This window comes from Mytilus trossulus, chromosome 3 (assembly GCF_036588685.1).
Source record: "Mytilus trossulus isolate FHL-02 chromosome 3, PNRI_Mtr1.1.1.hap1, whole genome shotgun sequence".
Lineage (NCBI taxonomy): Eukaryota > Metazoa > Mollusca > Bivalvia > Mytilida > Mytilidae > Mytilus > Mytilus trossulus.
In genome coordinates, this window is record NC_086375.1 from 43,789,210 (window position 1) to 43,800,845 (window position 11,636).

At 31.1% G+C, this 11,636-nt stretch overlaps 1 protein-coding gene across 1 annotated transcript in view; it reads right to left on the bottom strand.

Annotated features, from left to right (window-relative positions):
• Positions 1-7,262, bottom strand: part of LOC134711549 (insulin-like growth factor-binding protein complex acid labile subunit) — an 86,994-nt gene extending 79,732 nt beyond the window's left edge. The window contains exon 1 of the mRNA XM_063572199.1: positions 7,205-7,262. The gene's annotated coding sequence lies outside the window, so the exon portion shown is untranslated. The remainder of the gene's footprint in view (positions 1-7,204) is intronic.
• Between the last annotated feature and the right edge of the window lie 4,374 nt (positions 7,263-11,636).

The window sequence follows — 11,636 nt, forward strand, 5'->3', positions numbered from 1 at the left end:
AATTAACCAATGTTGATAAAGCTAGGACATCGCAATTCACACAGTTAGACTCAGTTCAAAAGACGTCCGAGTCCGATATCAAAATAGGTAACAAAAGAAACTAAACAAAATAACAATGATCATACATAAATTAACAGAGGAATTCTAACAGTTTCAGACATGCCAGCTCCAGATCTCAATTAAACTGATTAAAAGATTATGTCTTTATATGAATTTCAAGCACAAACCCTCTCGTTAGTGATTCAGTATTATACCATCATTACATACATAAGACGAACATAACCCGTATTATGCCAACAACATGTATAAATGTGTTTATTTCTGATGCAAAGACCCTACAGGTGAATCTTTAAGCCAGAATATGCAATCTTTAATGACCTGACAACAGTATCGTAAACATGTCCCTTTCAACAAGTCTTTTTAACGCGTCTGTTTTGAAAATGCCTGTACCAAGACAGGAATATGACAGTTGCTGTCCATTCGTTTGATGTGTTTTATCCTTGATTTTGCCATTTGATTAAGGATTTTCCGTTTTGAATTTTCCTCGGAGTTAAATATTTTTGTGATTTTACTTTTAAAAGGTTTTGCTATCTTTTGAGGTGAATCTCGTCATTAGTGCTTTGTAGAAAATATTACTATAAAAGATTGAATATGAAATACCTGAGTTTATAAGATGTTTGCATGTTATGAATGATGTCCTTGTATCGATGATAAAAACATAATTGCCTACCTCCTGGGTCATAAAACATATAATTTAACTTGTAAATGCTTTATTTTATGATTTTAAAGTTCCTGATATAAAAAAAACCAATAACTATGCATGGAAGTTATGCAAAAATCAGATGTTAGCAGTTATCTCTATAACATTTTAAGTGAATTTATATCTCAGACTGGTATCTGCATACATACAACTATTGCAAATATGGATTTGTTTGAACACTTCTGGTATATATATTAGCTAAATTCTGTCAGATATATGGTTGCATATGATGCTGTTCTAAGAATTCTAAATTGACCATTTGAGGCAGAAAATGTGAACTTTAATTGACAAATAGGTATACAGTAAGATGTGGACTGGAGACAGAGGCAGGATTGCATACTTCATCTTGAATGTTGCAATGATTGACTGCTAAACATATTATTTATAGTATTCTGATATGCTTTCAATATGTTAAGCCTCGGTCACACCTTAACGGATAGCACGAACGGACGCCTAACGGATGAAAAAAAAGTTGTACGTTGACAAAATTGTTATCCATTGGGAGTCCGTTGATGTACTGACCGAATAAAACGGACGTGTAACGGATGCATAACGGACACACACCGGATATGTAACGTACGAGAAACGGTAACGTACCGGACAAAACGGATGTCGAACGAACATCCAACGGACGAGTACCGCATAAAACGGACACATAACGAAAGCGTACCGGATAAAACGGATGAACAAGATATACGGAAAATCAAAGGCGACAATAATAATACATGTAAAGCGCATAAATATTCAAAATGTTTCTGTGTCACTGGTTTTGGTTTGTTCTTCAAAATTCCGCCAAAGGGCAGTGTCTGGCCTGAATAAGAACTGCTTGATTATGTTGACGTGCCTATACTCTAAGATCGATTATGAATAATAAGAGTTCATGAACCTTAAAAAATCTGACTAACCAATAATTGGCATTTCTGACGCGAAATTTTCAATTAGCATTTATCCGTTTCAGATCCGTTCATCATCCTTTTAATCCGTTATACGTCCGATAGAAGTCCGTTTCTCATCCGTTCAACATCCGTTTTATCCGTTAAACGTCCGGTAGAAGTCCGTTGGTGAATTTATCTTCCAGACCTCCAATGGATGTATAACGGACACGTAACGGATGCAAAACGAAAACGAAACGGACGAGTACCGTACAAAACGGACGCCTAACGGACGTTCAATGAACATTTTATCCGTTGGACGTCCGTTCAAAGTTTTGAACATGCTCAAAATTTTCCACCGGACAGAACGGACGTCGACGAATAAAACGTACGCTTAACGGACATGCAACGGATGTGGACGGACGTCTAACGGATAAGAACGGACGTCTAACGGACATGAACGGATTGAAAAAAAAAGTTATCCGTTAGGCGTCCGTTCGAGCTATCCGGTAAGGTGTGACCGAGGCTTTATCAAAACAGTTTTAAACAGGTTTTAGGCATTTAATATCAGAAAATATGCAAATAGTGTAAGCTGGCAATAATAAAAGTCTTGTTTTCAAATTAAAAAAAAAAGAAATGAAACAGGGGATGGGGTATAAAATGTACAGTAAAATAAAATAAAAAGAGTGTATGCCGTAATTTCTTTAAGGCTATAATTCCGATAAATGAGTGTTAATGTTAGAAAAACTGATTTTGGAGAGTTTTCTATTCAAATAAATGTTCGTATATGTTGCACTATGTAAATAAAGCTGTTTCTTAAACCACGCCTCTTTTGGGAAGATCTAGAATATTCAAAGAAAATAACGTTTATTTACATACTGGTTCCCAGTTATATTCTCTGTGTTCCAACTCACAAAGACATAGCTTGCGAATGTTACCAGTAAATATACATTTGCATTCAGATATCGCAGATCAAATTTATTCGTTCATAGTGTGTTAATCTACGATTTTTGATTGAGTTAAGCCTACCAATTGATATTTTACCGTGTGTTTTTCTATGTTGTGATGTTATGCTATTGTTTCAGAAAAAGGGGAATGTTTGGTACCATTAAAAACGTTTAATCCCACTGCAAATTTTTGCACCTGTCCTAAGTCAGAAAATTGTTGTACAGTAGTTGTCGTTTGTTTATGTAATTTATACGTTTTTCTCGTTTCTCGTTTTTTATATAGATTTGCCCGTTGGTTTTCTCGTTTGAATGGTTTTACACTAATAATTTTCGGTCCCTTTATAGCTTGTTGATCGGTGTAAGCCAATGCTCCGTGTTGAAAGCCGTACATTGACCTATAATGGTTTACTTTTATAAATTGTTATTTGGATGGAGAGTTGTCTCATTGGCACTCACACCACATCTTCCTATATCTATGTGCATATTGTTTATATTGAAATCTGTGGTAACCCTTCATTCGAGGTAGGGATAGTTAGGAAAATTAGTGATAGTTTAAACTCTGAGAAGTTCAGGGCATACAAACGTTCAAAATATGCCGCGCAGCCCTATATTTTGACATTTGAAAAAAAATTGTAGTGCATATGAACTTTCAATTCTAGGATAATATTTTTTTCAAAACTTCATAGAGAAAGTGGTACAGTATTAGCCGTAAAAGGACTTCCTATGGGAAATTGCTTTGTCAATATTTACAGAAATTCAACCTAAAGGTTTTAAATTCATTTTTGTATATTCAAAGGATTGTATTAAAAAACAAGATAAATACCTACAACCCTTATTATTTTGTTGTTGATTAATGATGTCCTTTATTTAAAAAAAAATACACACAATTCAAGAATATGTGTTAAAGTACGATGATAGTGATTACAGGAGATAAACACTAGTGATATATTATTACAGACTTGGTTTTTTTTAAGAAATGGTGTGTATGTACTATATGAAAACGATATACGATATCTCAATAAAGGCATAATATCTAGTTTTAATTTGTTTCCAAATATAAATATTTCCTCTTTCAATCTCTAAAAGTGGAAATACTATGCATGTGGGTACGAATTAAAACGATAACAGATAGTGAAAAATTATTGCGGCATAAGCAATTTATTCTACTATTAACCCAAATATTTCAGTTCCTCTTTCCCCAGATCAAATATCACATTCGCGAGGGTATGAACTCTTAAAACTAAATAAAATAACATCAGCTTCGACATTTTCGCGTCGTGTTACAATTTACTGGTAGCAGCTTGTTATATCTTGTGTATAATTGCGAAGAAGACAATATAAAAATAAGAAGATGTGGTATGATTGCCAATGAGACATCTCTCCAAAAGAGACAAAATGACAGCAATTAACAAGGTCATCGTATGGCCTTCGAAAATGAGCAAATCCCATATCGCATAGTCAGCTAAAGTAGGTACCGAAATGTACTTCAATTCAAACAAGAAAACTAACGGCCTAATTCAAGGACAAAATAATGAACGAAAAATAAATATGATACACAGCAACAAACGACAACCACATAATTACAGGCAGGCACATACAGAATGTGACGGGGTAAAATTAGTTTGAATGCGCAAACCTTAATCCTCCTAACCAGAGACAGTGGTGTAACAGTACAACATAAGAACAAACTATAAAAATCATTTGAAAAAGGCTTAACTCATCAGATGGAAACAAATAGAAAACATCTAACAAAGATTACCGAGTGGACGTGGATACTTATACATCCCAACAACAAAAAACACGTAGTACAGATCAGAAAATACTCGCGGTTACTGATACCTAGTTTAAAGCCAATCATAAAATACTGTTTAATCATGAATGTGCATGTGTATATGAAAGTATTATCTAGTTCGACTTCAAATTTTACCGTTGGCAAAATCAATAATAATACCAATAAAAACATATATTCAAAGACATAATTACAGTGTTGAATTGGTAACCATTTAGAATAAGTTTATTTGAAGAATCGATAAGTTGACCGGTAAACAACATCTGCGTGAAAATTAGGATGTGCTATCCCTTTCGAAATAAGTTTTCTACAGGTATAAACTTCAAAACAAAATATTTATATCTATGGACGAATTTAGTAAAGGAATAAAACAATTTATGGAAAGGAAATCCCTGACTTAATAATTTACATGTAATACATAGATAACGTTCATTCAAATTCAAAACGTCACAACAGACATATGCATAGCGGATGATATGTGATATATATACACCGTAAGATTGTGCCGAAGGAAAAGGAAAATTTTACAATAGGGAACGAAAAAACGTCCCTTTTGTCGTAAATTATAGCGTAGAGTTTCCCATGTAAAACTGAAATATCACAATTTAGGAAAGGGCAGTTATTACCGTTTACATTTGATGTATTTGAAGTAAGTTCCTTTGGGTAAATTTCGGCAGTATTGGTAGCTTCATTATTTAACGAAAAAAATATCAAGATAACCGTAAGTGTTGTTGAATTTATCAATTAAATTCAATTTAGACGGGTCTTCACTGAGCTTGGTCATAATCCGCGATCGTTTTAATCATAGGTCCAGATGTGAATAGGTTAGGCCATTTAAGACTACTTGTATAAAAAATATGATTTTCAATGAGACATCTGTCTAACAGAGTAAAATAAACATAGTGTGTAAAACTAATGTTGTATTCAAAACTAAAAAATCAATATACTATTCTCGTTCTTTTTACCATAATTGTATATTTTGTCAATTAAATTACAATGGTTTGAGTGCTAGATGTTGCAGAATATTTAAAGTTTTAAATGTGTTTGTGTATTTTCTTCGAAGGATGTCTCTTATCAAATTGAATAAATTGTATTCGAGGATGTATATTATTTTTTTAACTTCTCTGTAACCTTTGTACTTGCATGTTTTATGAGAATAAACTATCTATCTATCTAGGAACAATATATATTATTTTAAAGTTGACAAAGGATTTTTTTTATATTAAAAACAAGTACTAGAAATTTCAATAAAGGCAGTTATTTTTTTGTCAAATGTTAGAAATTTCACCAAAATAGTGTTCAACCCTTGGAGTTTACAGTTTAATCTAATATTGTTTACATGTAAATTTTAGATAAAAATATATTAAAAACTTTTTATAAATTGCCCCGTTGTGAAATAAATTCACGGTACATGACAATATCGCTCTTTGATTTATTGTTCTTGCAATTTTTTAATAGTAAAGCATAACCAATCACTCAGATTAAAAAAAATATCTGACTGTTCAAATAAAATTAATGACGTGTATTACAGTTCTGGAGGTAATAATTTAAGCAAGTGTTTATCTAGTGTTGTTTCCAAATCGCAATCCATCCTGTTTCATTTTTTATCAGTGAAAATATTGTTCACGATATATGCATTTTTTAAACGATAACAAATATTGAAAAAGTACATTTTAATAAGTGGCGATATCTTGTTTTCTTGTTAAAGCTCAACCCTCTTTTATTGTCTATTAGTGAACTGACCATAAAATATATGACAGCAAATACTATAACCATCATACAGGAAAAAAACACTTTTATAGAAGACAAAGTTATAGTAGATAACAACGCAAAAAAAGACAATATCACATCGTTTAAAGAATGGTCGTAGTTACAGACTCATGTTTAAGGTCCCTCCTTTCTTATACCAAAAAGTTAAATCACAAAAATACTAAAAAAACGAATGGACAAGAACTAACATATTCCTGAATTGGTACAGGCATTTTCAAATGTAGAAAATGGTGGATTGAAACTGGTTTTATACCAACTCGTGTTGTTCTACATATTTTTGTCTTCGTTTTTGTATATTCCATATTGGATTTTGGCCGGGGTAATGGATATCATTATAAATTCAATGTATTAGCTTATACAAAAAATGTGCATTTCTGTACTAACGTTTGCTGAAATTTAATCTCCCTTCGCTTAAGGTTGTGGCCTCTTATTTATTCCCCGCTTGAAAATATTTTTCGTTTCACACTGCGCAGAGTGTAATACGAAGAAAAATGATACGAAAAATGCGTTAATTTGATTGGCTTATCCAGCAACATGATACGATATTATGACATTTCCATTGGCTATTCTTTATGTCACTGATTACTTTTAACAATCAAAATTCCATTTTCTCCATGGAAACGGAGATATGCGGTTTATTTAGTAATAGATATAAAAAAAAAAACAGTAATGCTATTCACCCACTCTAGTATGGTTACCAAAGTAAAAAAAAAATATTGTCTCAGTATATTGATGATGATTGCAATAATTATTGTTAATTGATGCTGATCATTGCTGAGTGGTAATTATAACATGCATAGCTACTTGACTCTGAAGTACCTGAATTTAGGATAGACTTAATTTTTTTAATTTTTTAATTACACTCGTCCATTGTACAGTTTTACCTTTTTTGCCTAATAAAATGTGGTTGTATGTGGAAACAATTTAAAATCAAAATACACATTTCCACTTGTGCCGTTTTTTGTTTAGATATTAAAAAGCAGTATACCATAATTTGAGATATCCAAATAATTCTACAAAATTATAGATTGCGGTAAATTATTGATTAAACAAATAATGTAATTACCTTAAATTGCAATCAAAGTTATCTTTTCTGTTCCAGTCAATAGTTGTTAGACGCTCTATGTTATTTTACGCTGACTGAGAACAAGTATTCAAAACTGACCTTTTTATACATTTCTTGAGTAGGTCAAAATAGAATTAATTTCCGAAAAATTCAAAAGTAACTTTTTGAAAATTAAAGGTCTCGTCAGCATAAGTTTTAATGTGGGTATTTTTGTTAAATATTTATGTAAGAGTGTAGTTTTGAGAACATGTTTTAAAATATTTGATCAGATTATGATCCTTTTTGAAATTACATATAGTCAATCCTTGCGTATCAAATTATCAGCCTGGTACCTTTGAAAACTAATTATACCGTGGTACGACATCAAGCCATTAAAATCATGTTGCTTCAAGTATCAACACGACATGACAAACAACTAATTACAAATATTTACGATTGAATAGTAATTAATAAAAAATAAGGATATATCTATAAAAGAATGTCATTTGATTCAATGTTGACAAATCAAGAAAAATGTATGGAAAAAGAGGGACGAAAGATACCAAAGGGACAGTCAAACTCATAAATCTAAAACAAACTGACAACGCCATGGCTAAAAATGAAAAAGACAAACAGAAAAACAATAGTACACACGACACAACATAGAAAACTAAAGAATAAACAACACGAACCCCACCAAAAACTAGGGGTGATCTCAGGTGCTACTAAGATCCAAACTCCCTCATGCAAGTTTATCTTAGACGATTTGGCTATTCCTTGGGTCTTTCTTTTGGTCATATGGCCCCTAACGTTTCTGCGTACTTTTTATACATCTCTGAATTTCAAATACATTTGTTTGAGCGTTCCTGACGACTGTTAATCAGGAAAAGTGGATAAGACGCACAAAGTGAAGACAGTGAACTTTTTTTTTTTTATTCGTTTTTGGTTTTCGTAGTTAAGAGGTTCATATAAAACAACATCAGTTTGGCCATTCTCACATTTTGTCAGAATTTACCGGTGGCATTCTTTTAAAGATTGTGCCCAGATGACAATGCTCATTCAGTATCCAAGGTACAGATATAAAATGGTAGGGCCGTTTACGACTATGTATGTTACATATTTGTTTTTTGTTCATTTTTTGTACATGAATTAGGCCGTTAGTTTTCTTGTTTGAATTGTTTTACATTGTCTTTTCGGGGCTTTTATAGCTGACTATGTGGTATGGGCTTTGTTCATTGTTGAAGGGCGTATGGTGACCTAAAGTTGTTAATTTATGTGTCATTTGATATCTTGTGGAGGATTGTCTCATTGGCAATCATACCACATCTTCTTTTATATATGTATGTGTATACATAATGATAAGTCAGGTTTGATTGCCAACTAGACGTCTTTTTAACTGAATACAATAATAAGCAAATATTCGTGTCATTTGTAAATACTGATAAGTGGTTTGATTACCAATGCGCTAGTTTTCTAACAGAATATAATATAAATAAAACACTCCAAATACTAAAGAGTCAATATAATATTCCCGTGTAATTTTCAATAACTATTCTACATTTGTTCAAATAAATAACAATGTTTTCAGCCCTAGATATTATTGCTATTGTAAAGAATAATTAAAGTTTTATGGGTTTTTGTATGTTTTAACCGAAGGATGTCTCTTATCAAAATGAACGAATTGTTTTTGAAGAACAATATAAACTACTACAACCCATATAGTTTTAGTGTTAGTTAAGGATGTCGATCCTCTTATTGAAAACACATACACAAAATCACGATATAGGCATTTATAAGTTTGTCAAATATTATATAATACACAAATATATTGTTAAAACTTTAAAGTTGAAAGTTGAATCTATTGTCATGTACTTTTGAATTTTAGATTTTTTTTATTTAAGACTTTACAGAAATGGCACTGTTGTTAAATAAATTCAGGTTAAATGACCATACCGCACTGTGATTTATTTTTATAACAATTTATAAATAGGTAAGCGTAATTGATGATCATTGATCAGTTAAATTTCTAAATATCTGACCTTTAAACTGACGAAACGTTTTCAATTTCAATACAGACGTGTATTACAATTTTGTAGGAAATTTTTAGAAAATTACCAATGACTTACATATGTCATCAATTCTTTTAAAACAGAGACTGCCAAACTTCGACAAACCCGGACTTATCGTCAAAATCAAACTTTGCATCGATATTCTATATGCCGACCGATACCCCGTCCGACCGACCGCCGTACTATAAAGTATTAATCACAATCATGTTAAAAGAACCAGTGAAAATTTGTATTTAATTAAGGCGATTATAATTTTTGACACGGAGTTTTATTATTAAACTGAATTGGAATTTTTCCACTGAATTTGTCACGCTCAGTCACTGACTTATTTTTCATTACAGAAAATTGTAAAAACCAAGTGGAATTCTCGTATAAAGCAATATTTACGCCATATGTCTATTTCATATGCACATAACCTTAAAATTTCAGCGATAAAAATTGTATTGTAGCTATAGACTTTTTTGAAAAAAATAAAATTTGAATTGCAGAATTAGTGAACTGATTTTGCGTAAACACGTGGCAAATATTCCATATATTATAATTAAGAACATATGAGCCATTAATTTTTCACGACGTCAAACTGTGACATATCGGTAAAAGATACATTTTTCGACTGATTTTTATCATTGGTTCAGACTCATTTAACTTGGAAAACAGTTCATGGAACCCTCTTTTAAAAACTGACACTTGAATTGATTATGTGTGGAGATTATGTATACCAATTTTTATGAAAAAATCACCGGAATTCTTTTTTTCAAATAAGATAAATATACAGCAAAACATGCCGTTTTCTGACTAAAGTCATGAAAATGATAAAGAAAAAATCTCAAGATTTGTTACACAAATTCAAAAACCACTTATGTATATAAATATATTCCAAATGTTTTTACAAAATTCCGCTTTCGTTTATCTTTTGGAATAAAAGAGTTAGGTATGTCTTTCCAAAAGATAGCAATGTCCTAGAAATAAAAAATTCCATTAAATGTCCAAAATATCGACGCCATTTATCTCTAAAAGTAGCACATGAAGATACACCTTTTATTACATATTTGACCATACTAGGAGACAAATGCTTGTAGTTTATTTTTCGTCAACAATTCAGCATGGGAACAAAACTGGATGCCCTTAAATACGTCGTCAACCATTGATCGTTTTACACATACAATTCATCTGAACAGGAATGAAAAGAAATGCTATTTTCTTTGATCAAAACAAAAGTCAGAATATATTATAATAATAACTATTAGTGTCATTATAAATATTATCATTATCATTGTTGTTATTTTTATCATTACAATTATTATTATTATAATACTAACATTTCTGATTCTGAATTTTAGGATTTTACTTGTACTAAATATTTTTACTTTTAAATAATTGTTTTATTCGTGAGAACAAGAATGACAGTTTTGTTTTTGGGGTATACATTGTAATTTGTTTTCTTTTAAAGCCCAATGGTTGACAATTTAATTTAAATTTTATCTATTTTTAAATCTTATTTATCTTTCATTAAAATCATTCATCATATCCTGATGTCTAGTTATTATAATAATGACGACAAAAGTATTTTCTAGTGTAATATATACATTACATTACTTGTCAGTGTTAATTATGTCTTTTTATTGGTTCTTGATATTGTTCCATTTCATTGATAGATTTAATCAAGTACATGTCAATGATTTAAATTAGAATTAAAGTTGGTAAAAACCTTGTCTTAAATGCCAAAATATAACGATGACATTAATCAATGAGATAAGGAAGGAATATTTAATAATTAGGATCTTTAAAAGAGGCCGACATGACTTTGAATAAACCATCGATCAAAATTGATCCTGGTGAAGGTGTAATACCACCAAATCATGGTACGTCACATCCGGTTGTATACGAAAGTAGGTAGAAAACATATTCCCTGGAATTTGTCAGTTGTAGGTAATTAATCCTACATTTTATTGCAGTAAAACATTTCTGTGTCATAAACGTATGTTTTGGGTATTTCAAAACACCATTATGTTTTATTTGAGATTTCTATAGAATATTTTGTAATATTGAGATTACATGGTGACTAAACCTTGTACACAGATAAAAGAAGGGGAGACATTTGATTGGTTAACTTCCAATAAAGGTTATTTTCTTATATGCAATGAAAATGTTATGAGATTTTTTTCTATAGTACTGGACAGGATAAAACTTTACTCATGCCAAGAATTTCGCTATTTGAAACAAAGATAAATTCTGCACATTTTTCTGAAAAGTGCAAATTTAAAAAAAAAATAATAGGGGAAGATCAATGGTGGTATTACACCTGAAAAGCTAAAATGGTCAATCTTGATATTTGGTCTATTATAATTCATATCGACTGGTACTAAAGACTGTGTTATGACAAA